The 24,909-nt window shown below is 34.8% G+C and overlaps 1 pseudogene; it reads left to right on the top strand.

The window, feature by feature from the left end:
- Positions 1-1,818: 1,818 nt before the first annotated feature.
- LOC122469175 lies at positions 1,819-24,672 on the top strand (annotated as a pseudogene).
- Positions 24,673-24,909: the final 237 nt, after the last annotated feature.

Genomic DNA, 24,909 nt, shown 5'->3' on the forward strand with positions numbered 1-24,909 from the left:
TTCTAGACCGCACTATTAGTTACTGACCATGCGGTATAAAACTAGACATGATCTATTGCCTTAGGCCATGTCCTTCATATAAGATGTTAAGTGTCTCTTAAAGATCTGTCCAGAAATTAGAAAATAGTTAAAGATATCATTAGTTATTTTTCTTTTCTCTTTTCTCTAAGGTCATAGAGAAAAAATGTCCACAAACTCAAGTTTTCTGCATGGTAAAATAATTATTTACCAAATTTTCAGTGAAAAAAAAAAGATCATATTTTTCATGACCAGGCAGCTAGCACTGAAAATAAATTGTGCCAAATATATGTGTGTATATGTAGATGAGTGCACAAACATGTATATCACCCACGTCACTGTGCTAGCATAACCACTATTTATAGAAGCAAATCGTGGAGATGCTGTCTTCCCTCCCTCCCCAAAGCATAAGGCCCTTGATAACTTCTTTTTAGGTAGATTCTCTTTATATCTATCCAAGAATACAAAATAGTGTTATTTGGTAGGAATTGGAACTTTTATGAGGAGGTTCTAGGTTATATGACCTCTTAGGCATGATCTTGGGTAGCATTCTGGGATTTTGGTTACATTCTTAAATGTTAGCACCAGGTGGCAAATTTAACTGAGTAGTTTCAGCAGGAATCTCTTAAGTAGATTAGATGGAGAATAATATAATTTGCAAGATCTTAAAATGAATTGGTTATTTAAAAACAAACAGTGTAATTGTCTATAGACAATACAATCGGAAAACATTAAAAAATACTGCTCTTAACTTGCTTTCTTTCAGATAATCACAATGTGATTCCTCTTGTTAAAGTAATGATGCTTTTGGTTTTATCTGTAAGTTACTTAGACGGGGTTTCCACACATCTGGTAATAGTAACATGAAGTGCTGAATAAAAATGTGGTTTCCTGAGATTTTTCTAACACATTGAATTGAAATTCCAGGAGACAATTTAACAACCTCTGTTTTTAAAAGGGGCACTTGGGGCGCCTGGGTGGCGCAGTCGGTTAAGCGTCCGACTTCAGCCAGGTCACGATCTCGTGGTCCGTGAGTTCGAGCCCCGCGTCGGGCTCTGGGCTGATGGCTCAAGAGCCTGGAGCCTGTTTCCGATTCTGTGTCTCCCTCTCTCTCTCTGCCCCTCCCCCGTTCATGCTCTGTCTCTCTCTGTCCCCAAAATAAATAAAACGTTGAAAAAAAAAATTAAAAAAATAAAAGGGGCACTTGATATACCTCCTCATAAGGTATACTAGCAGGATACTACATTAGACTCTAAGATTCAAGTGGCCTGGAACCATTGACTACCTACAGTAAGTGCTTAATATATATGTTAGAATGAATGACATTAAGACACATAATTCATTTTCCAGGCTAGTACTGCTTCTAATAAAGATTACCAGCTTAAGCAGTGATTGACATCTACAAGCTGTAGTAAATAAAAGCCTGAGTTTTAGGGTATGTTTTAAGAATTCCATTCTGTTTATTGGATGGTACTTAATTTTTTTTTTAACATTTTACTCATTTTTGAGAGCGAGAGAGACAGAGCATGAGTGGGGGAGGGCCAGAGAGAGAGAGAGGGAGACACAGAATCAGAAGCAGGCTCCAGGCTCCAATCTGTCAGCACAGGGCCCAACGTGGGGCTCTAACTCCCGGACTGCCAGATCACGACCTGAGCTGAAGTCGGACGCTCAACCAACCGAGCCACCCAGGCGCCCCTATTGGATGGTACTTATACTCCCTTCATCTACATATAATTCAGGTTGTTTCCAAACCTCTTGCAAGGTATTTTTCCTGTGTGATCCTCTAATTCTGAATTCACGATGACAAGTAAGTCATACCAAAAACACATTTATATGACATTTCATTCCTAGTTGTTTTTCTTTTCTCGGTCCAGTGAAAGATAGAAAAAAAGAGGGATCACTTTCTGAATTTTAAAATCTTTTATTTATGTATGTGTGTATGTATGTATTTTTATTTTAGATAGAGAAAAGGCATGAGAGGGACTGAAAGGGAGAGAAAATCCCAAGCAGGCTCCGTGCTGAGTGTGGTACCTGACATGGGGCTTGATCTCACAACACTAGGATCATGACCTGAGCTGAAATCAAGAGTCAGATGTTCAACCAACTGAAACATCCAGGAGCCCCTGAACTTTGAAGTCTTTTAAATGGGAGCATTTACGTGTACACCAATCTCTAGTCTTTATCCTTATTCTTCTGTTGTCTTATTCTTCTTATTCTTCTTATTCTTCTGTTGTCTATTTAGTGTACAGAATTCCCCCAATGATTTTTTAAAATCATTTTTTCCTATCTTCACTTTCTTCAGTTCAAGTGGGAAATATCTGCACCTAACTTGAACACTGAGGGTAAGGTTAAATAAGAGCACACACAGCATTGAGAAAAGCAGTTGTGCAGTCTTTTGACCCCCATTTGACTGTGTATGAATATGTCTTGGGCCTGAGTCACTTCCTTACCAAGAGATAAAGAGCTCTTACAGTCATTGCCAGGCTTCTTACCTTGTGTGCAAAGATCTTTCCCTGTTGCAAGCTCATAAAATATTCCTTTATTCTGCATGTAAATCACTGGCTCACAGGAACACCCTTAGATTCCAGACTCCATAATGGGGGCTAATCATGAGAGATTGACTCACACCCTTGGAGATGATCTTACTCTTTTTCTTTCTTATGTGAGTGAAACTTTGTTCCATCCAGTTCTTGACTGCATTGTGTTTTCCTTGGCCACTCCGATACCTGTGCAGTGGGCAGAAGGGTTTGTAATCTTCCCTGGGACTGGTAACCAGTGCACAGTGCTCTGGTTGACAAATAGTGGCTGAGTTTCAAAAAGTATTCATTCACAAACTTCTTTATCAGTGGAAATTGTTTATCAATTCTGTAATTGATTAAGTGGCATAACCCTCAACAAATTGGGTCTGAGCCATTATTTTGCACTATTCTTCACGAAATAACACTTTTTAAAACACAAAAAGCATAACAAAATGATTGGGAACAGTTAAACAGTGTAATTTTATCTAGAGGATGTTAACTTGAAAAAATTACAACCCATTCTAAAATAATTTTCATGACAGAACGATACTGGTTTTGGTCTCAAAAAGTTGCATAGCCTGCCTCTTAAATCTTCTATATAAACATAGATTACTACAATAAACCTAGTCTTAGTACAGCAGAGCATTTGCTTAGCCATCTGTTATATTTACATAACCAGAGTCCAGGCTGCTCCCTGGGGCTCTACAACTTAATCAAGTACTCTATTTACACAGTCGCATATTCCCCGAGAGTTGCCTCTAGCAATGAAATTTACACTGCTAAATCTATCAATTAGTTCTAGCTCCTAGCCAATCAGTTCATAAAAGTGGAAAGCTATGTGAAAGAGGAAAATCTTAATTGAAATTCCTTTGACTTTCTTAAGAGATTATTTAAAAGTGCTGAAATTGATGTTTTCCTTCATTTATTTATTTACTTTTTTGGTCAGTCTAAGAACAATTTGCAGCTATTAGAGAGATTCAACTAAAGTAGTGGAAAACAAAGGGAAGGGGTTGTAGTATTGTCTGTAGAGAATTTGAAAACAATAAAAACCCAATTAAAAGTATGTCTGCTTTTTATTACCACCAGCCATTCTAAACATTTTCAGTAATAAAATACTCATTCACAAAAAAAATCATTTGTGTTCTAAGGTCTAATTAAAACAAATACTGTACTTATCTCTGAGTTTTATGTATGCATATATATATATATATCTTTTATACATATATAAATATTATATATATACATGTCTATTATATATATATTGGTTTGTGCATGTATATTTCAAACAAACACAGCTGTATTACTTATCTTTTGATAAACATTGTATTCTACGTAAAGAATTACTCTGAGGAATCAGTTATGTAATCCTCCCTGACCCCTATTCCCAGACCTAGATTTGTGTGTGTGTGTGTGTGTGTGTGTGTGTGTGTGTGTATGTGTAAGTGGGAAATTCAAAATAAAGTGATTATAAAAACAAGGGATAGAAACTGAGTCACTATAATTCTGTCATTCTATGTAAGCACTTAGAGATTTTTTAAAATTAATAAATATTTTACATTTTAGTTTAGTTTAGTTTTTATTTTAATTCCAGTTAGATATCATAAAGTATTATATTACTTTCAGTTGTACAACATAGTGATTCAGTACTTCGATATATCACCCTGTTCTCATCAGGACAAATGTACTGTTTAATTGCCATTACCTATTTAGCCCCTCCCCTTATCCCCCTCCTCCCTGGTGACTATCAGATTGTTCTCTATAATTAAGAATCTATTTCTTGATTTGTCTCTCTCCTTCTTATTTTTCCATTTGTTAATTTGTTTTGTTTCTTAAATTCCATATATGAGTGAAACTGTATGCATTTGTCTTTCTCAGACTGACTTATTTTGCTTAGCATAATACTCTCTAGCTCCATCCATGTCATTGTAAATGACAGGATTTCATTCTTTTTTATGGCTGAATAATATTCCTTTGTAGATATATATATATATATATATATATATACACACACACACACACACACACACACACACACACACACACATCTTTATCCATTCATCAGTTGATGGACACTTGGGCTGCTCCATATCTTGGCTATTGTAAATAATGCTGCTATAAAACATAGCAGTCCATGTATCTCTTTGATTAGTGTTTTTGTATTCATTGGGTAAATACCCAGTAGTAGGATTGCTGGGTCATAAGGTACTTACATTTACAACTTTTTTTTTGAGGAACCTCCATAATGTTTTCCAGAGTGGCTACATCTGCCACTACATCATAGTGGCTACTATTCCCACAAACAGTACAAGAGGATTCCTTTTTCTCCACATCCTTGCCAAGACGTGTTGTTTCTTGTGTTTTTTATTTTAACCATTCTGATAGGTGTGAGATGATATCTCATTGTAGTTTTGATTTGTATTTCCCTGATGATAAGTGATAGTGACTACATTTTCATGTGTCTGTTGGCTATCTGCATGTCTTTGGAAAAAATGTCTTTTTCTGTCCTCTGCCCATTTTTTAATTGGATTATTTGTTTTAGGGTGTTCAGTTTGAGAAGTTCTTTATATAGGTTGGACACTAACCCTTTATTAGACATGTCATTTGCAAATATCTTCTCCCATTCTGTAGGTTGCCTTTTAGTTTTGTGGATTGTTTCCTTCACTCTACACATTTTATTTTGATGGAATCCCAATAGCTAATGTTTGCTTCCATTTCCCTTGTCTCAGGAGACATATCTAGAAACAAGTGGCTACAGCTGATATTGCCTGTTCTCTCTTCTAGAATTTTTATGGTACAGGTCTCACATTTAGGTCTTTCATCCATTCTCACTTTATTTTTTGTGTATGGTGTAAATGTGGTCCAGTTTCATTTTTTGCATGTTGTTGTCTAGTTTTCCCAACATCATTTGTCAAAAAAACTGTCTCTCTCCCATTGGATCTTTTTTCCTGCTTTGTTGAAGATTAATTGACTGTATAGTTGTGGGCTTATTTCTGGGTTTTCCATCCTATTTCACTGATCTATGTCTATTTTTTTTTCAGTATTATACTTTTTGATTACTATCGCTTTGTAATGTAACTGTCTCCGACTTTTATTTTTCAAAATTGATTTGGATACTTGGGGTCTCTTGTGGTTCCATACAATTTTTAGGATCATTTGTTCTAGTTCTGTAAAAAATTCTGGTGATACTTTGATAGGGACTGCAATAAAAGTATAGATTGCTTTGGGTAATATAGACATTTTAACAATATTTCTTCTTCCAACCCATGAGCATGGAATGTCTTTCCATTTCTTTGTGTAGTCTTCAATTTCTTTCATTAGTGCTTTATGGTTTCCAGAGTATAGTTCTTTCACCTCTTTGGTTGGGCTTATTCCTAGGTATCTTACTCTTTTGTGTGCAGTTGTGCAGGGGATTGATTATTTTTTTCTACTTATTTATTATTGGTGTATATAAATGCAGTAGATTTCTGTAGATTGATTTTGTATCCTGTGACTTTACTGAAGTTATCAGTTCTGGCTGTTTTGGTGGAGTCTTTCAGGTTTTCTATATATAGTTCCATGTCACCTGCAAATAGTGAAAGTTATACTTCTTCCTTATTGATTTGGATTCCTTCTGTTTCTTTTTGCCGTCATGCTATGGCTAGGACTTCAAGGGCCATGTTGAAAAAAAGGGTTCAGAGTGGACATCCTTGTCTTATTCCTGACCTTAGGGGAAATACTCTGTTTTTCCCCATTATGAATGTTAGCTGTGTTTTATTTATTTACTTTTCATATACTGCCTTTATTACATTCAGGTATATTCCCTCTAAAACTACTTTGCTTTGCATTTGCATCATGAATGGATGTTGTAGTTTTTCAAATACTTTTTCTGTGTCTGTTGAAATGATCATATGGTTCTTATTCTTTCTTATTAGTATGATGTATCATGTTGATTGATTTGTGAGTGTTGACCTTCCTTGCTACATAGGAATAAATCCCACTTGATCATGGTGAATGATTTTTTAAATGTATTGTTGGATTTGGTTTGCTAATAGTTTGTTGAGAATTTTTGCATCCATATCCTTCAGGGATCTTGGCCTTTTGTTCTCTCCTTATCTGGTTTTGGTATCAGGGTAATGCTGTCCTCAGAATGAATTTGGAAGTTTTCCTTACATTTCTATTTTTGTAACAGTTTGAGAAGAATAGGTACTAACTCTTCTTTACATCTTTGGTAGAGTTTCCCTGTCAAACCATCTGCTCCTGGACTTTTTGATTACTGATTTAATTTCTGTGCTGGCTATCAGTGTGTTCAAATTTTCTACTTCTTCCTGTTTCAGTTTTGTTAATTTATATGTTTCTAGGGATTTATCCATTTCTTCCAAGTTGTAAAATTTATTGGCATACAGTTTTTCATAATATTCTTTTATGATTATTTGTATTTCTGTGAGGTTGGTTGTTATTTCTGCTCTCTCACTGTGATTTTATTTGAGTTCTTTCTCTTTTTTTCTTGAGGCTTATCAGTTTAATTGATATTTGTCAGAGAAGCCGCTCCTGGTTTCATTGATCTGTTTTATTCTTTTTTAAAATTTTCTATATCTTTTATTTTTGCTCCAATCTTTATTATTTCCTTCTTTATACTAGTTTTTAAGGTTTTGTTTGTTGTTCTTATTCTAGCTCCTGTAGGTGTAAGGTTAGGTGGTTTATTTGAGATTTTTCTTGCTTTTTGAGGTAGACTTGTATTGACATAAACCTACCTCTTAGAACCACTTTTGCTGCATCCCAGAGGTTTTGACCATTGTGTTTTCATTTGTTTCCGTGTATGCTTTTGTTTCTTCTTTTATTTCCTGGATGACTGATCCACTGTTTGTTAACATGTTATTTAGCCCCTATGTATGTGTGGTATTTCCAGGTGTGTGTGTGTGTGTGTGTGTGTGTGTGTGTGTGACTTCTAGTTTCAAGATTTGTTGTTGTTGTTGCTGTTGTTGTTGATGACTTCTAGTTTCTTAGCATTGTGGTAAAAAATACGCATGGTATGATTTTGACCATCTTGAATTTGTTGAGACCTATTTTGTGGCCTAATACATGATCTATTCTGGAGAATGTTCCATGTGCACTTGAAATAAATGTGCATTCTGCTCTTTTAGGGTGGAATATTCTGCATATACCTGTTAAATCAATCTGTTCCAGTGTGTCATTCAAAGCCATTGTTTCCTTGTTTATTTTCTGTTTAGATAATGTATCCATTGATGTGAGTGGGCGTTAAGTCCCCTACTATTATTGTATTACTTTCAGTTAGTTTATTTATGTTTGTTATGAACAATTTTATTAGTTTGAGTGCTTCTATCTTGGGTGCATAAATATTACAATTATTATTATTATTATTTTAATTTTATTTTTCATTTTAAAAATTTACATGCAAATGAATTAGCATACAGTGAAACAATGATTTCAGGAGTAGATTCCTTAATGCTCCTTACCAATTTAGCCCATCCCCCCTCCCACAACCCCTCCTGTAACCCTCAGTTTGTTCTCCATATTTATGAGTCTCTTCTGTTTTGTCCCCCTCCCTGTTTTTATATTATTTTTGTTTCCCTTCCCTTATGTTCATCTGTTTTGTCTCTTAAAGTACTCATATGAGTGAAGTCATGTGATTTTTGTCTTTCTCTGACTAATTTCACTTAGCATAATACCTTCCAGTTCCATGCACGTAGTTGCAAATGGCAAGATTTCATTCTTTTTGATTGCCAAGTAATACTCCATTGTATATATGTATACCACATCTTCTTTATCCATTCATCCATCGATGGACATTTGGGCTCTTTCCATACTTTGGCTATTGTTGATAGTTCTGCTATAAACATGGGGGTGCATGTGTCCCTTCGAAACAGCACACCTGTATCCCATGGGTAAATGCCTACTAGTGCAACTGCTGGGTCATAGGGTGGTTCTATTTTTACTTTTTTGAAGAACCTCCATACTGTTTTCCAGAGTGGCTGCACCAGCTTGCATTGCCACCAACAATGCAAACGAGATCCTCTTTCTCCACATCCTAGCCAACATCTGTTGTTGCCTGAGTTGTTAATGTTAGCCATTCTGACAGGTGTAAGGTGATATCTCATTGTGGTTTTGATTTGTATTTCCCCGATGATGAGTGATATTGAGCATTTTTTCATGTGTCAGTTGGCCATCTGAATATCTTCCTTGGAGAAGTGTCTATTCGTGTCTTTTGCCCATTTCTTCACTGGATTATTTGTTTTTTGGATGTTGAGTTTGATAAGTTCTTTATAGATTTCAGATACTAACCCTTTATCTAATATGTTATTTGCAAATATCTTCTCCCATTCTGTCGGTTGCCTTTTAGTTTTGCTGATTGTTTCCTTTGCTGTGCAGAAGCTTTTTATTTTGATAAGTTCCCAGTACATTTTTGCTTTGGTTTCCCTTGTCTCTGGAAACATGTTGAGTAAGAAGTTGCTGCGGGCAAGATCAAAGAGGTTTTTGCCTGCTTTCTCCTTGAGGATTTTGATGGCTTTCTGTCTTATATTTAGGTCTTTCATCCATTTTGAGTTTATTTTTGTGTATGGTGTTAGAAAGTGGTCCAGGTTCATTTTTCTGCATGTCACTGTCCAGTTTTCCCAGCACCACTTGCTGAAGAGACTGTCTTTATTCCATTGGATATTCTTTCCTGCTTTGTCAAAGATGAGTTGGCCATACATTTGTGGGTCCACTTCTGGGTTCTCTACTCTGTTCCATTGATCTGAGTGTCTGTTCTTGTGCCAATAAATATTTACAATTATTATATCTTCCTGTTGGATTATCTCCTTATTACTATATAGTGTCTTTCTTTGTCTCTTGTTACAGTTTTTGTTTTAAAGTGTATTTTTCCAATATAAGTATTGCTCCTCTGGTTTTCTTTTACGTCCATTTACCTGAAAGATGTTTCTCCATCCTCTCATTTTCAATCTGCAGGTGTTTCTAGGTCTAAAAAGAGGATCTTGTAGGCAGCATATAGATTTTTTTGAATCTATTCTGCCACCTATGTCTATTGATCAGAGCATTTAGTCCATTTACATTCAAAGTAATTATTAGTAGATAGGTTTTTATTGCCATTGTATTACTTGTTTTGTGGTTGTTACTAAAGATTTCCTCTGATATCATTCTTTTCTTTCTCCCTTTTATGTTTTTTTTGCTTTTTAGTGATATATTTGGATTTATTTGTTTTTATTCTTTGCCTATTTACAGTGGTTTCTGATATATGGTTACCATCATGTTGGTATATAACCTCTTCTGCAAATAGGAGTCTATATATATTGATTGTCTTTTAAGTGTGAACCCATTGTTTTCTCCTCTTCTCCCCATGTTTTAGGTATATGTTATCATATTTTATATCCTTTTTTTTTGTAATTTCCTTAGCTGATTTTTTTACAGGAATACTCATTTGACTACTTTTGTTTTTCCTACTTCTAAACTGTCACCTTTGGTCTCTCCTTTCCACTCAAAGAGTCCTCTTTAGTATATCACACTAGGCTGATTCAGTGGTCATGAACTCCTAGTTTTTGTTTGTCTGGAAACTCTTTATCTATCTTATTCTGAATGATAGCCTTGGTGTATAGGGTATTCTTTGCTGCAGAATTTTCGCATTCAGCACCTAGAGTATATCATACCACTCCCTTCCGGCTTGCAAAGTGTTTGTTGAAAAATCTGCTAGCCTTATAGATTTTCCCTTGTAAGTTACTGACTTTTGTCTTGTTGATTTTGATGGGAGTTCTCTATGCCTCCTGTATTTGAAATCTGTGTCTTTCCCCACATTAGGGAAGTTTTCAGCTGTTATTTCTTCAGATAAATTTTCTGCCCACTTTTCTCTCTCTCCTTTTTCTGGGATTCCTGTAATAGAAATGTTATTATGTTTGATGGAGTCACTGAGTTCCCTAAGTCTATTCTCATTTTGTATAACTCTTTTCTCTCTCTCTCTCTCTCTCTCTCTCTCTCTCTCTCTCTCTCTCTCTGTCTTGTTCAGCTTGACTACTCTCCATTACTCTCTCTTCTATGTCACTAATGTATCCCTGTACTTCTTCCACCCTGCTGTTCATTTTATCAAGCATGTTTCATTTATTGAGCCCTTTATCTCTCCTGTTATTCCTTATATCTGTGCTGTGTCTCATTCATGTCTTCTATTCTTTTCTCAAGTGCAATGAGTATCCTTAGGATCATTGCTTTAAATTCTCAACCAGGCATGTTACTTATAACATTTTGCTTAGATCTCTGGCTGTGGTCCTATCCTGTTCTTTCATTTGGGACAGATTTGTCTGACTCCTCATTTTCTCTGCCTCTCTGTGTCTGTTTCTGTGACAGCTGTGTTTGTTACTCTTGAACGTAGTGGCTTTATGACAAAGAGGTCCTGGAGTGCACTGCAGTGCGGTGTCCCCTGTTCACCAGAACCTGACACTTCTACTCTATATTTAGTGGTAGAGTTTGTTCTATCACTCATTGAATCATTCTCCAGTTTATTGACTTAGATATGCATGATATATAAGTGAGCTCAGGGTCCTCCTACTCCACCATCTTCCCAAGCTCCAACCCTAAAGTAATCAATATTTTAGATGAATTTTAGATTTATAGAAAAATTGAGTGTATAGTTCCCATAGGCTCTACCCTCTCTCCTGCAATTTCCCCGACTATTAACATGTGGCATTATTCGTTATAATTAATGGACCAGTATTAATTCATTAGTGTTAACTAAAATTCATAATTTTTGTTAAGGTTCATTCTTTGTGTTATAAAGTTCTGAGCTCTAACATATGTGTAATGTTATGTATTCATATTATAGTATCAAACAGTATTTTCCCTGCCCTAAAACCTCCAGTACTCCATCTATTTACCCCATCTCCTGTCCCCTGATATCCCTGGAAAATACTGGTTTTTATACTTTCTACATAGCATTTGCCTTTTCTTTTTTTTTTTTTTTCTTTTTTTTTTTTAATTTTTTTTTTCAACGTTTATTTATTTTTGGGACAGAGAGAGACAGAGCATGAACGGGGAGGGGCAGAGAGAGAGGGAGACACAGAATCGGAAACAGGCTCCAGGCTCCGAGCCATCAGCCCAGAGCCCGACGCGGGGCACGAACCCACGGACCGCGAGATCGTGACCTGGCTGAAGTAGACGCTTAACCGACTGCGCCACCCAGGCGCCCCAGCATTTGCCTTTTCTAATGTAGTTTGAATCATTTAGAAATAGTCTTTTCAGACTGACTTCTTTCATTTAATGTTTGCATGTAACTTTTCTCCATGTGTTTTGTGGCTTGAGACTCACTTATTTTTAGTGCTGAGAAGTATTCTATTGTTGAGATGTACCCAAATTTTTGTCTCCCATTAATCTATGGAAGGAAAACTTGGCTGCTTTCAGTTTGTGGCAACTATGAAATAATGTCTGGTGTGTGTGTGTGTGTGTGTGTGTGTGTGTGTGTGTGCATTTTCATTAATTTAGGGAAATGCCTTTGAGCACAGTTGCTGAATCATATATAAGGCTATGCTTAGCTTTGTAAGAAACTACTGAACTGCCCTTTAACGTGGCTAACCAATTTAGCATTCTCAACAGCTATTAATGAAAGTTCCCTGTTGCTTTACATCCCCACCAACATTTAGTAGAGTTTGTACATTTAAAAAAAACTTTTAGCCATTCTAACGTGTATATTGATACCTCATTGTTTGATTTGCAATTGCCAAATAACATATGTTGAGGTGTTTCAGATATTTATTTGCCACCTGCATATATTCTTCACTTAGGTGTCAGGATCTCTTACTTATTTATTAATTGACGTATTTATTTTCTTACTATTGAGTTTAAAAGTCCTCTGTATATTTTGGACACAAGTTCTTTATCAAATATGTGTTTAGCAAGTACAGTATTTTTCTCCAAGTATGTGACTTGTCGATATTTTTAACAGTGTACTTTTACAGAGCAGAAGTTGTTCATTTTAATAAAGTCTAATTTATAATTTTTTTTCTTTCAATGGACTATACCCATGCTCTACTCTATGTCATCTCTCCCTTCTAACTCTTCCTTTAAGATTCATGATTTACAAGGAGACTATCTCTAAAACTTACTATATGGACCATGTATTAACTTCCTGGGGCTGTTGTAACAAATTACCACAAAAGGGGAATGGTAATTTACTCTTTCAATTTTGGATGCTATAAATCCAAAATCATGACGTTGTTGGGGGTTGCTATTTCCTTCTGGAAGCCCTAAGGAGCCTCAAAGACAAACCAGGTGGCACTTTTCACACTTTACTTGGAAATCTCCTAAGGTAAATGTTCAATTTTATTGAACAGTAGAGCACGATTCTGCCAGCTCCTGCAACTTAATCAAAAGGATCCCTATTCCTTCAGTGCCCATTACCTGTCCTTTGTTTTCATCTGAGACTCACAAGAAACATCTTCAATATTCCTAGCACCATTCTGTTCTTTATTTTATATATAATATAAATATACACACATACATACATATATATTCTTTAAGATAAAAGCTTCTCTATAGCTCTCCTCACTTTCTGATTCTTCAACAGAATCTACTTTAATGTCCATATTTTTACCAGCAATCCTTTTAAGGCAAGCTATACTTTTTCTGTAATGTGCCTCAAAACTCTACCAGCTTCTACCAATTACCCAATTCCAAATCCAATTACACATTTTGAAGTATCTGTTTGAGTAGTATTCCACTTCCCAGTGACAAAATGTGTATTAAGGTTCTCCAGAGAAACAGAACCAATAGGAGATTATATCTGTATCAATATATATGTATCTATATATCTATCTATATTTGTCCCTGTGTCTATAGCTATATCTTTATTTATGTCTATATATAGTTCTGTATCATTTATCTCCATCCATCCATCCATCCATCCATTCATTTGTCCATCCATCCATGAAGAGACTTTAAGCAACAGGCCTTTGTGATTGTAGCAATTGGTAAGTGCTAGATCTTTAGGGCATGTTGACAGACCAGAAACTCATGTAGGAGTTCATACGTCAGTCTTGAGGCAGAATATCTTCTCATGCGGATAGCAGTTATTAGATGAGAGCCCATTCTGTTGCAGTGTAATTTTATCTTAACTAGATTATATCTACAAAGTTCCTATTTATAAGTGAGGTCACATTCACAGGTACCAATGATTAGGATTTAGACATATCTTTGGTGGGGACATAACTCAACCTACAACAGGACACAAAATTGTATCACGAACATCAAAAAACTATTACCAGTGAAAGTGTGTAATCTTCTGTTCAAACTGTCATAAAGTATTTTACATTGTTTCAATATCTAAAAATCAGAGTGATTACTAGATGAATGTGTGGTATGTAAATGTCACCTGTCAACACTTTACATGGCCATGAGAAAAACCTGGTAAAGGGGGCACCTGGGTGGCTCAGTTGGTTAAGCCACTGACTTTGGCTCAGGTCATGAATTTGTGGTCCATGGGTTTGAGCCCCGTGTCAGGCTCTGTGCTGAAAGCTCAGAGCCTGGAGCCTGCTTCAGATGCTGTGTCTCCCCACTCTCACTCTGCCCATCTCCTGCTCACATTCTGTCTCTCTCTCAAAAAAAATAAATAAATGTTAAAAATTTTTTTAAATAATAAAAAAAGAAAAACCTGGTAATCAAGCAAAACTAAGTGTAGTGGACTTACTGTATTAATGACAAATATTGTTTAGATGATCTTAAAAGAGTCTTAGAAAGAAGAGATCAGAGGGGCATCTGGGTGGCTCAGTCGGCTTAGCATCCAACTTTGGCTCAAGTCATGATCTCCCATTTGGTGAGTTCCAGCCCTGCATTGGCTGCCTGCTGTTAGCATGGAGCCCACCTGGGATCCTGTCTCCCTCTCTCTCCGCCCTTTTACCACTGTGCTTTCTCTCTCTCCCACAAATATATTTTAAATGTCATGATTTATAAAAACTAACTAAATAAATATGTAACAAGAAATTAGAGAAAAGTGTTTATAGAATGAGGACCTGTGCTGGGAGATTTGAAAGTGGGTCTTACAAGGCAGGGAACAGATCAAAATTGTGTAGAATTTCTGACACTATAGTTTGGATTGCTTCATACCATGTGGAAAGAAACTTGAAGTGAAACTTGATGAGCAAGATAGTTTAGATAAAGTCTACTCTTCCAGGAACAAATAATGTATGCTAGGAAATATATGTATGTTGGTTTCAGCACACATAGTATATTTTTAAGCTTTCATATTTGGGAAATTTTCAAAAGAGTTTACAGTCCACTGAAACTTTTTAAAAAAAGGTTTTTATCTAAATTCAAGCCAGTTAGCAAGCAGGATAATATTAGCTTCAGGTGTACAAGATAGTGATTCAACCCTTCCATACAACACCCGGTGCTCATTACAAGTGCACTCCTTAATCCCCATCACCGATTTAACCCATCCTCTGACCTACTTACCCTGTGGTAAACATTAGTTTGTTCTCAATAGTTAAGATCCATTTCTTTATTTGCCTCTGTCTCTCTCTCTCTCTCTCTCTCTCTCTCTCTCTTTTTTCCCTTTGCTCCTTTATTTTGTTTCTTAAATTCTACTCCCCAAGCCAAAATATTTTCCAGTGGGTCATTATTTTAAATCATATGGACTTGAATTTACTAAGATCTACAAAAAACAAAACAAAACAAAACAAAAGGAATCCTTTGAAAAATCAAAAATAAGATCTATAGAGAAGTTGCCACAAAATGATAATATTTAGTTATTTACAATAAAATTCATTCTGACATCCCTCAACCTCTCTTCTTTTTTTAATCATCATTTAGAAAGAAACGGTACTACCTATGGGCATAGTTCAAAGGGAAAATAGATATCATAAAAGCCATAATTAAAAATTGTTTAATTAAAAATTAAAAATTATCTGTTTGGTAAATGAAGAGTAGCTTCAGGGATCTATGCATATAAAATTTAGTGACCTTGCCTCAAGTCAACACACCAGGGATATTTTTTTCCTTCACCAGTGCTCTCTGCATGCCCCAGAGTACTGCTATCACTAGAATAGAGTTGTCTCAATTTTCACAAACTGTCATCCAATGAGATATGGCTTTTTCTTTTTATTATATTTATGGGTAGCTAAAATTCCCGAGGGGATGAATTACTCAAGATAGTTAAAGATGGTAAGACAAGAAGTAATGGTCCGAAACATGAAGAGAGAATACTTAAACTAGATAAGATGAAGAAATTCTTAGTCATGAGGTCAATGAAGCAGTCTAATAGGGTACCCAGGGAGGTAGTCAAGATAGCATCACTAAACACTATTCAGACTCAAGGGAAAATTAATGAGACAGCTCTGGTTGGGAGAATGAGAAATCTTATGTTTTTAGACAAGGAAGAAATAATCTATTATAGGTAACTCAAGATGCATCTTTTAAATAGTTCACCTATGTAAAAATGTTACTTCTAATTGGTATTAAAGTATTCCATTTTAAGAATTAGTACATTTCAAGGTGATTTTTAAAGGCTTCAAGCAGTACTTCTGCAACAAATATTTACTGAGTGTCTACATTGTGCCAGGCACTTTTCTAGGCTTATTAATATATACTCAGAATATCACACAGGTGCATGAAATATTGATTTTTAATAAAGGCCATTGGTGACCTCATTGGTGACCTCCAACACCATATGTAGTTAAAATACACTAATGCTTCATTCATGTATCAGCACACAGTAATATATATTAATGCTTGATATGCGTGTTTCTCTGCAAATGACATGCTATTTCAAGTGCTTTAACTCCTATCTATCACTATTGTCTTAATTTTTTCCTACTGGTTCATTATGCTATTAAAGAGAGATAATTAATGGTTTATTCTGTATTTGTACAGATTAATTTCTTTATTCTATAATAATATAAAACCTATATATTTTAAATAACTATAGTATATAAGTAATATAGGTAACATTTAATTCATGGATTGTATTACACAAAGTTAAAGCAAAATTTGAAGTATAATTGCTATAAAATCACTGTAAATGTTTAAATTACACAATTTGATTAGTTCTTATATACATATGTGCCTTGAAGCCATCACCACGATTAAGATCATGAACATAACTATTACATCCAAAAGTCCTCTTTTCTAATCTCTTCCTCTCATCCTTCTATAACCCATACCCTTCACCAGACAACCATTGACCTGCTTTCCCTTAATATTGATTAGTTTGAATATTATTGAATATTTGACTACTGAATATTAGTTTGAATAAAATATATAACATTTTATATAAATGGAACAAAATACCTACTCCTTATTGTCTGGCTACTTTTACTCAGCATAATTATTTGGAGAGTCATTTATGCTGATGAATATATTAATAGGCCACTCCATTTTATTGCTGAGCAGTATTCCATTGTACGAATATACCATCACTTGCTTGTCTATTCGCCTGTTCATGGATATTTTGGCTGTTGTTAGCAATTTGAAATTATTAAAAATAAAGCTGTTTCATGTAAAAAATCTTTCTATGGACATATGCTTTCACTTATTTTGTAAAAAGCCTTGAAGTAAAATGATTAGTACCTATAAAGTTTTTTGGGAACTCCCAAACTGTTTGCAAAACATTGTGCCATTTTACATTCTTCCTAGCAGTGGAGTGGTTCTATTATAGAATCATTCCACTAGGTACGTAGTGGTATTTCATTGTCATTTTAAATGGTATTTTTTTTTATTTTAAGTTTATTTATTTATTTTGAAAGACAGACAGCATGAGTGGGGGAGGGGAAGAGAGAGAGGGAGAGAGAGAATCACAAGCAGGCTCCACACTGTCAGAGCAGGTGCTCAGACCCATGAACCCGTGAAGTCATGAGATCCTGACCTGAACTAAAACCAAGAGTTGGACATTTAACTGACTGAGCCACCCAGGAACCCCTTAAATGGTATTTTTCTAATGACTAATGGTGTTGAACATATTTTATTTGCTTGTTTGTAATCCATGTATCTTCTTTCATTATGTGTGCCTTCAGATCTTTTGTACATATTTAAATGGCTTATAGCTTGTCCAGTGTGTGACGTGAACTTGTTTTCATTTTCTTAGTGTTTTTCCTGCAGCTTAATTTTGATGAAATCTAATTATTATTTACTTATTTATTTATTTATTTATTTATTTATTTAATGGATCATACTTTTGGTGTCTAAAAAATATTGTCCAACTCAAGAGATTTTTCTCCGATGTATTTTTCTCAAAATTTTATGTTTTTAGTTTCACACATAGATCTATGATCCAATTTGAGTTAAGACTTCTATACAGGGAGAAGTATGATCAAAATTTGTTTGTATATATTTGCTGAAATCGTTACTTTTCTGCAAAGAATTGCCTTTGAGCTTTGTCAAAAATAATGTATGGGTCTGTTGGTTGATTTAATGTTGTGTTCCACTGCTCTATTTGTCCATTTTTTTTTTTTTAAATTTTTTTTTTCAACGTTTTTATTTATTTTTGGGACAGAGAGAGACAGAGCATGAACGGGGGAGGGGCAGAGAGAGAGGGAGACACAGAATCGGAAACAGGCTCCAGGCTCCGAGCCATCAGCCCAGAGCCTGACGCGGGGCTCGAACTCACGGACCGCGAGATCGTGACCTGGCTGAAGTCGGACGCTTAACCGACTGCGCCACCCAGGCGCCCCTCTATTTGTCCATTTTTAACACAGTATTCACTCTCTTGATGACTACCTTTGTAATAAGTCAGCTTGTCAGTATCTACAAAGCCTACTGGGATTCTGACTGGGATTACACTAAACCTATAAGTCAGTTTAGGCAGAACTGACCTTTTATCTATGTTGTTGCATTAAATCTGCCTATCTGTCAATGTGTTTAGGTCCCTGTCTTCAATTTCTTTAGATTTGATTTATAGATTTTACTGTATACATTTTTTACAACTTTGGTCATTTTTTACCTTTAATTATTCCAAAATGTTAACGCTCTTTTAAAATGTATTATTTTTCATTTTTGACTTTTTTGTTAGTACATAGAAATGCAATTGTTACTGTATATTACATTGTATGTGAAATTAGTAACAGTATTTCTAATAGTTTTTAACATGTTCCATAGAATTCTTTCCATAGATGATCATTCCATTTTCAAACAAGTAGAATTTACTTCTTCGTTTCCAAAATCGATGTGCTTAATGTTTTCTTATTTACCGCACTGCCAAGAAGTATAAATACAATGTTAGTAAAGTGTTGAGAGAAGTTATTCCTTCTTTGTTCCTGAATTTAGGAGGGAAACCATTCACTTTTTCACAATGAAGGATATTAAAGAAAGAACCCGGTAGCTTTTCCCTAGCTTCCCTTTATGAAATGAGGATGTGCCCATGTATCGGAGAGTTTTCATTAGAATGAATGTTGTATTTTGTTAAATGCAATGCCAATTAATATTGCAGCAAGGTATTTTCTCCAAATATCCAACATGCTTTTTAATGTCACAGTCATGTTCTCAGTAGGGGAATCTACTGAATCATGTGGGCTATATTTATAGGACATTGAATGAGGTAATGAGTTGAACTTTTTATGCAGCTCAGTCGTTACTAGAGTTTTATACAAGGGAAAGAAATAGTGACAATATAAATGATAAAGAAAACTCTGGAAATAAGATGTATTCCTTTTTGGGTACACCTATCAAAACATGCATGTTAAAAATGTAATAAAAATAATAAATATTATTTTCTTGCCAAGATTGTAAATTTTTATTGGTAATGCACAGTGTTAATGTTGATAAAGTAAATGAAGTATTTTCAGAAACAGCTCGTAGGAGTTAAAATTAATTAAAGTTCGAGGAGATAATCACAATATGTTAAATAAAAATGCAAGTTACAAAACAAAATATATAGTACCATCATATTTTTGTGGTATAGGTAACTATAAAACACCTCAGAAAAATTATTAAAGGTACATGTAATGTATACTTAATAACTGAATGGTCAATTATATGGATTATTTTTACTTTCTTCTCTACAACTTTATGTTTTTGAAAATTTTATACAACAGGGGTGCCTGGGTGGCGCAGTCGGTTAAGCGTCCGACTTCAGCCAGGTCACGATCTCACGGTCTGTGAGTTCGAGCCCCGCGTCGGGCTCTGGGCTGATGGCTCGGAGCCTGGAGCCTGTTTCCGATTCTGTGTCTCCCTCTCTCTCTGCCCCTCCCCCGTTCATGCTCTGTCTCTCTCTGGCCCAAAAATAAATAAAATTTTATACAACAGACAAATATTTGCAGGTTGTGTTTCTCAGGAACAGACTTTGAGCAGAGATTGGTCTGCAAGATATTTATTAGAAGATGCTCTGAGGATTAATGCTTTCAAAGGAAGGGAAGGACACAGAATTGGGCAGAAGAAAAAATCAGCCTGTACTTCAGATTCAAAGAAAGTTTCAACCATTGTGCAAATGTTGAAAGGAAGTATCTTAACTACTGAAGAAAATTGCTGTGAGATATTTTCTGGATGTAACATGATTCTTAATGTCACAAATCAGGCTTTCCATATAAGCAGCTGGAGATGTTATGGAATCGCATGTAATATTGATAGGTGTACCTAGATCAGGTGAAGGAAAATCACTTCAAAACAACCACCTTAACCATGTGTTAGAAACTAAAGAAGCTATGCTGAAAGAATCAAATACAGGATATCAATAAAGAGATGGGGATTATTTTAAAAAAAGGTGCCAAATGGAAATTCTAGAGGTTAATACAAAATTATTGATATGAAACATATACTAGAGGAGCTGAATGGTAGATTTGAAGTGGCAGAAGAAAAAATCAAAATTGAAGAGAAGTAATTAGAGATTATGTAGTCAAAAGAACAGAAAAAAAAGAATAAGGAAAACTGAACAGAGCCTCAGAGAATTATAAGACACCATTAAACACACCATTATAAGCATAAGTGGAATACTCATAATGAGAAGGGAGAGAAAATGGAGCAGAAAAATATTTGAAGAAATAATGGCTAAAAAGTTACCAAATAGGATGAATAATACTAATCTATACATTCAAAAAGCTCAATTAACTCCAAGTAGACTAAATTAAACAGATTCACAACTATAGACATCACTGTGAAAATATTGAAAGTCAAAAACAAAATCTTAAAAGTATAAAGGGAATAAAGACTTTATGAGAACTATTAAAGGATCCCAGCAATGCTGAAGAATACAAGATTAATAGCCAAAAATCATTTATATTTCTCTAGAGATGTAATGAAAAATCTGATAATTAAATTTAAAAAATCCCATTTATAGCAGATCTAAAGGAACAAAATACCAGAATATAATTTGCAAAAATAATTGCAAGTGTATATTGAAATCTACAAAGATTTGTTAAAAAGGTAAATAATAAATAAGTGGGGAGAACATCCATGTTCTTGGATTGGGAGTTTTAATATTGTTAAGATGGTAATACCCCCCAAATCTGTCTACAGACTTTCTTCAATTCTATAAAAAATTAAAACTACCCTTTCTCAGAAATTGACATGTTGATTCTAAAGTTCAGAGGGAAATGCAGAGAAATCATCCTAAAATAATCTTGATAAAGAAGAACAAAGTTGGAAGAGCCACACTACCCAATAAATAATAAAAATAGCCATATAGATCAATGGGATGGAATTGAGAGTCCAGAAATAAGCTTATATATTATGGTCAATTGATTACTGACAAGGGTTGGAAGTCATTTGATAACGGAAATGGTGTTGGGAGGATTGGATAGCAACATCAACAAAAATGAATTTGGATACCTACCTCCTACCACATAAAAACAAAACAAAACAAAACAAAACAAAACAACTTTAAATGGTTAAATGTCCTAAATGTAAGTGCTAAAACTTTAAAATTCTTTGAAGGAACATAGTGTACCTATGTCCCAAAATGTATGACAAATAATAGCATAAATACCATGGGGAGAAAAATTTAAGTACATTCTTGGAAAGTTCATGTAGTATACATGAAGTGATATAAAAAAACAATTGTGATAAGTATGGATTTTATAAACTATAAACCACGAAAAGGAAAAAAAAAAACAAAAAAAGAAGAAAAAAGACGAAAGAGGAAAAATAAAAGAAAAAAAACATAAGAAACAAATTGGAAACACATGGGAAATTGATGCATTTTAGTCCAGATGTATCAATAACCACTTAAATGTACAATTTTTAACACCAGCTATTAAAAGGTAGAGATTGTCAGATTGGATTTGAAAGCAAAACCCTGTTACATTCTATGTAAACATAGATTCAAGGAATAAATGCATTGTAAGGAGGGGAGACGGTAAAAAACTTAGAAGTATGCCATAGCAACAGCAGTAAAAGAAACGCCAAAGTAACCATATATGTCCTGCCTCTAGCAGCTGGTATTAGTCCAGAAATGGTCATGTGACTGAACTTGGTCTCATAAACTTGAAAGGAAGAATTTAGAGTTTACTTTAGAGAACATGTTTTCTCTTATTTCTCTTCATCATTCCCATTAGACACAAAAAGAAAAAACAACACAGCAAAACAAAAACACTTTCACAGGTAGTCGTCTCTCTACCATGTGGGTTACCAGCCTTGGGATAACAGGGAAAATAGAACAGCACAGATGAAAGAAACAGGTGTTCGATAGCTCTGTTGGTTGATTGCCTAGGTTTCCAGTTGCTTCAGATAAGAAACATTTTTATTAAGTCATTTTTTCTGCTACATAATTCACCTATTATCAATCTCAGTATTAATTTTCTATTAGCAATAATTTATTTTTCTCTCCTAAAAGAAAATTGAAAAATATTTGATGAAAGTGATATCTAGTTGTTGTACTGTGTTATCTCAAAACACAGCTAAATTACACAAGAATGCTTCTAATTATAGTTTCAACCAGTGGTTAATAAATGACTGATTTAATACTTAAGATTGTTTACTCCTATACAATTTAGTTTGCAATTTTAAATCTATATGTTTAACAAATTAAATATTAAATATTTTAAAGACCTATATATTTATCATTTTAATAATTATGATACCATTGTTTATATTTGAATATATAGATTTATACATAATATTTTATACATCAGATTTATTTTTCTACCATCTGGAAAATATAAGTTATTTCTGTTAACGTAAATATCTCACCAAAACAAATCCATATTTTTTTGTTCTTCTTTCAGTGCTTAGTAAATAAACACTGTATTTAAATTTATTAAAATATATCACTTCCTTAATGAAAATTTAACTTAAGGAAAATCTCAGTTATAAATAAATCATTAAGTATTATCTCAGGGCCCAATGCTCTACCAAACACACAATGATACTCACTTAATGAAATTTATTCATGGTAGGTTGACAAAAAGACTTTGGAGATATCAATTCCTGTTAGATTATAATTCATACTTTCAATATTGCTTATGTGTAATAAAACAAAATTGTGTACTCCACTCTCCTAAGTATTAATTTATAAAGACATATTTTGTTCATAAAGAGTATCAGTGAATTTGGAGTTAATTGTTTAAATTCTAAGATCCTTCTTAACAAGAATTCTAACAATTCTTGTTAGAACAATCTAACATTGGATACGTTAAAATGTTTTTTTAACGTTCATTTATTTTTGAGAGAGAGAGAGAAAAAAGGATCTGAAGCAGTCTCCAGGCTTTACACTGTCAACACAGAGGCCTACTCAGGGCTCAGACTCATGAACTGTGAGATCATGACCTGAGCTGAAGTCCGACACTTAATGACTGAGCCACCCAAGCACCCTATAACGTTAGATATATTTTAATTCCACTCTTTTGAGATTGCTTATTGAATATTTATGTGCTTTTTAATAAAAAGATAAAGGCATTTGAGTATTTAAATATCCCCAGAAACATTTCTATATTTTTCCTCTATTTTTATGTGCCATAGAATTCAGGAAAAGCCCAGATTGGTATTTTAAAGACTTGATTATACTGGAACAGAGATTGTACCAGCTTTGATAAAAAAAGAGTTCTTGAAACCAGGAAAAAACATATTTACTTGAAAATGAAAATATCACCAATTGATTTAGATGTATCCATTAAAACTATACATCTATCCTTAAAAAAACACTTTGGCATCTAAAGAAAAAAATAATTTATTAGCAAAAAAACTATAGGTTTAAAATTAGGATGTTTAGGGATGCCTGGGTGGCTCAGTAGGTACAGCATGTGCCTCTTGATCTTGGGGTTGTGAATTTGAGCACCACACTGAGTACAGAGATAACTTAAAAAAATAAAAGCTTTAAGAATAAATAAAAATAGAGTAATCAGAGCTTCTTCCAGAACGGCATCTGCCCGGGTTTTGTGGACTTCCCTCACGGCATGTACCCAAACGCCAGTCTTCGCTTCCACCTCAAACGAAGAAGCCGAGACCGCCTGCTGCCCCCACGCCAGAAGAGACGTTCACCTCTCAGCACTTGACAAAAGGAGAAAAAGAACAGAAGGAAGCAATTGAACATATTGATGAAGTACAAAATGAAATAGACAGACTTAATGAACAAGCCAGTGGGGAGATTTTGAAGGTAGAACAGAAATATAACCAACTCTGCCAACCATTTTTTCCGAAGAGGTCGGAATTGATCGCCCAAATCCAAAATTTTGGGTAACAACATTTGTGAACCATCCACAAGTGCTTTTACTGCTTGGGAGGAGGATGAAGAGGCGCTGCATTATTTGACAAGAGTTGAAGTGACAGAATTTGAAGATGTTAAATCAGGTTACAGAATAGATTTTTATTTTGATGAAAACCCTCACTTCGAAAATAAAGTTCTCTCCAAAGAATATCGTAGGAATGAGAGTGATGATCTATCTTCAAAGTCCACTGAAATCAAATGGAAATCTGGAAAGGATCTGACAAACGTTCAAGTCAGACATAGAATGAGGCCAGCAGGAAGAGACAGCGTGAGGAACCAGAGAGCTTCTTCACCCGGTTTACTGACCATTCTGATGTGGGTGCAGATGAGTTAGGAGAGGTCATCAAAGGTGATATTTGGCCAAATCTGTTACAGTACTACCTGGTTCCCTATATGGATGATGAAGGGGAACGAGAAGAAGAAGAAGACGATGATGATGAAGGGTTGGAAGATATCGATGAAGAAGGAGATGAGGATGAAGCTGAAGATGAAGCTGATGATGAGGGGGAGGAAGGAGAGGAGGATGAAGGAGAAGATGACTAATGGAACACTGATGGATTCCAAGCTTCCTTTTTTAATTTCCTCCAGTTCCTGGGAGCAACTTTCAGTCTTTTTTTTTTCCCCTCCTCCTCTTGTGCTCATTCACCCTGTTTTTGAAGTCTCTTTTCTCTCCCTTTATACCATGGTTCTTAACTTATTTGGGGGGGAAATAATCTTGAGCAGAATACAGTGGGAAAAGAATCTCTACCCCTTTCTGTTCCAAATTCATTTTAATCCCTT

This window comes from Prionailurus bengalensis, chromosome B1, assembly GCF_016509475.1.
Source record: "Prionailurus bengalensis isolate Pbe53 chromosome B1, Fcat_Pben_1.1_paternal_pri, whole genome shotgun sequence".
NCBI classification, from domain to species: domain Eukaryota; kingdom Metazoa; phylum Chordata; class Mammalia; order Carnivora; family Felidae; genus Prionailurus; species Prionailurus bengalensis.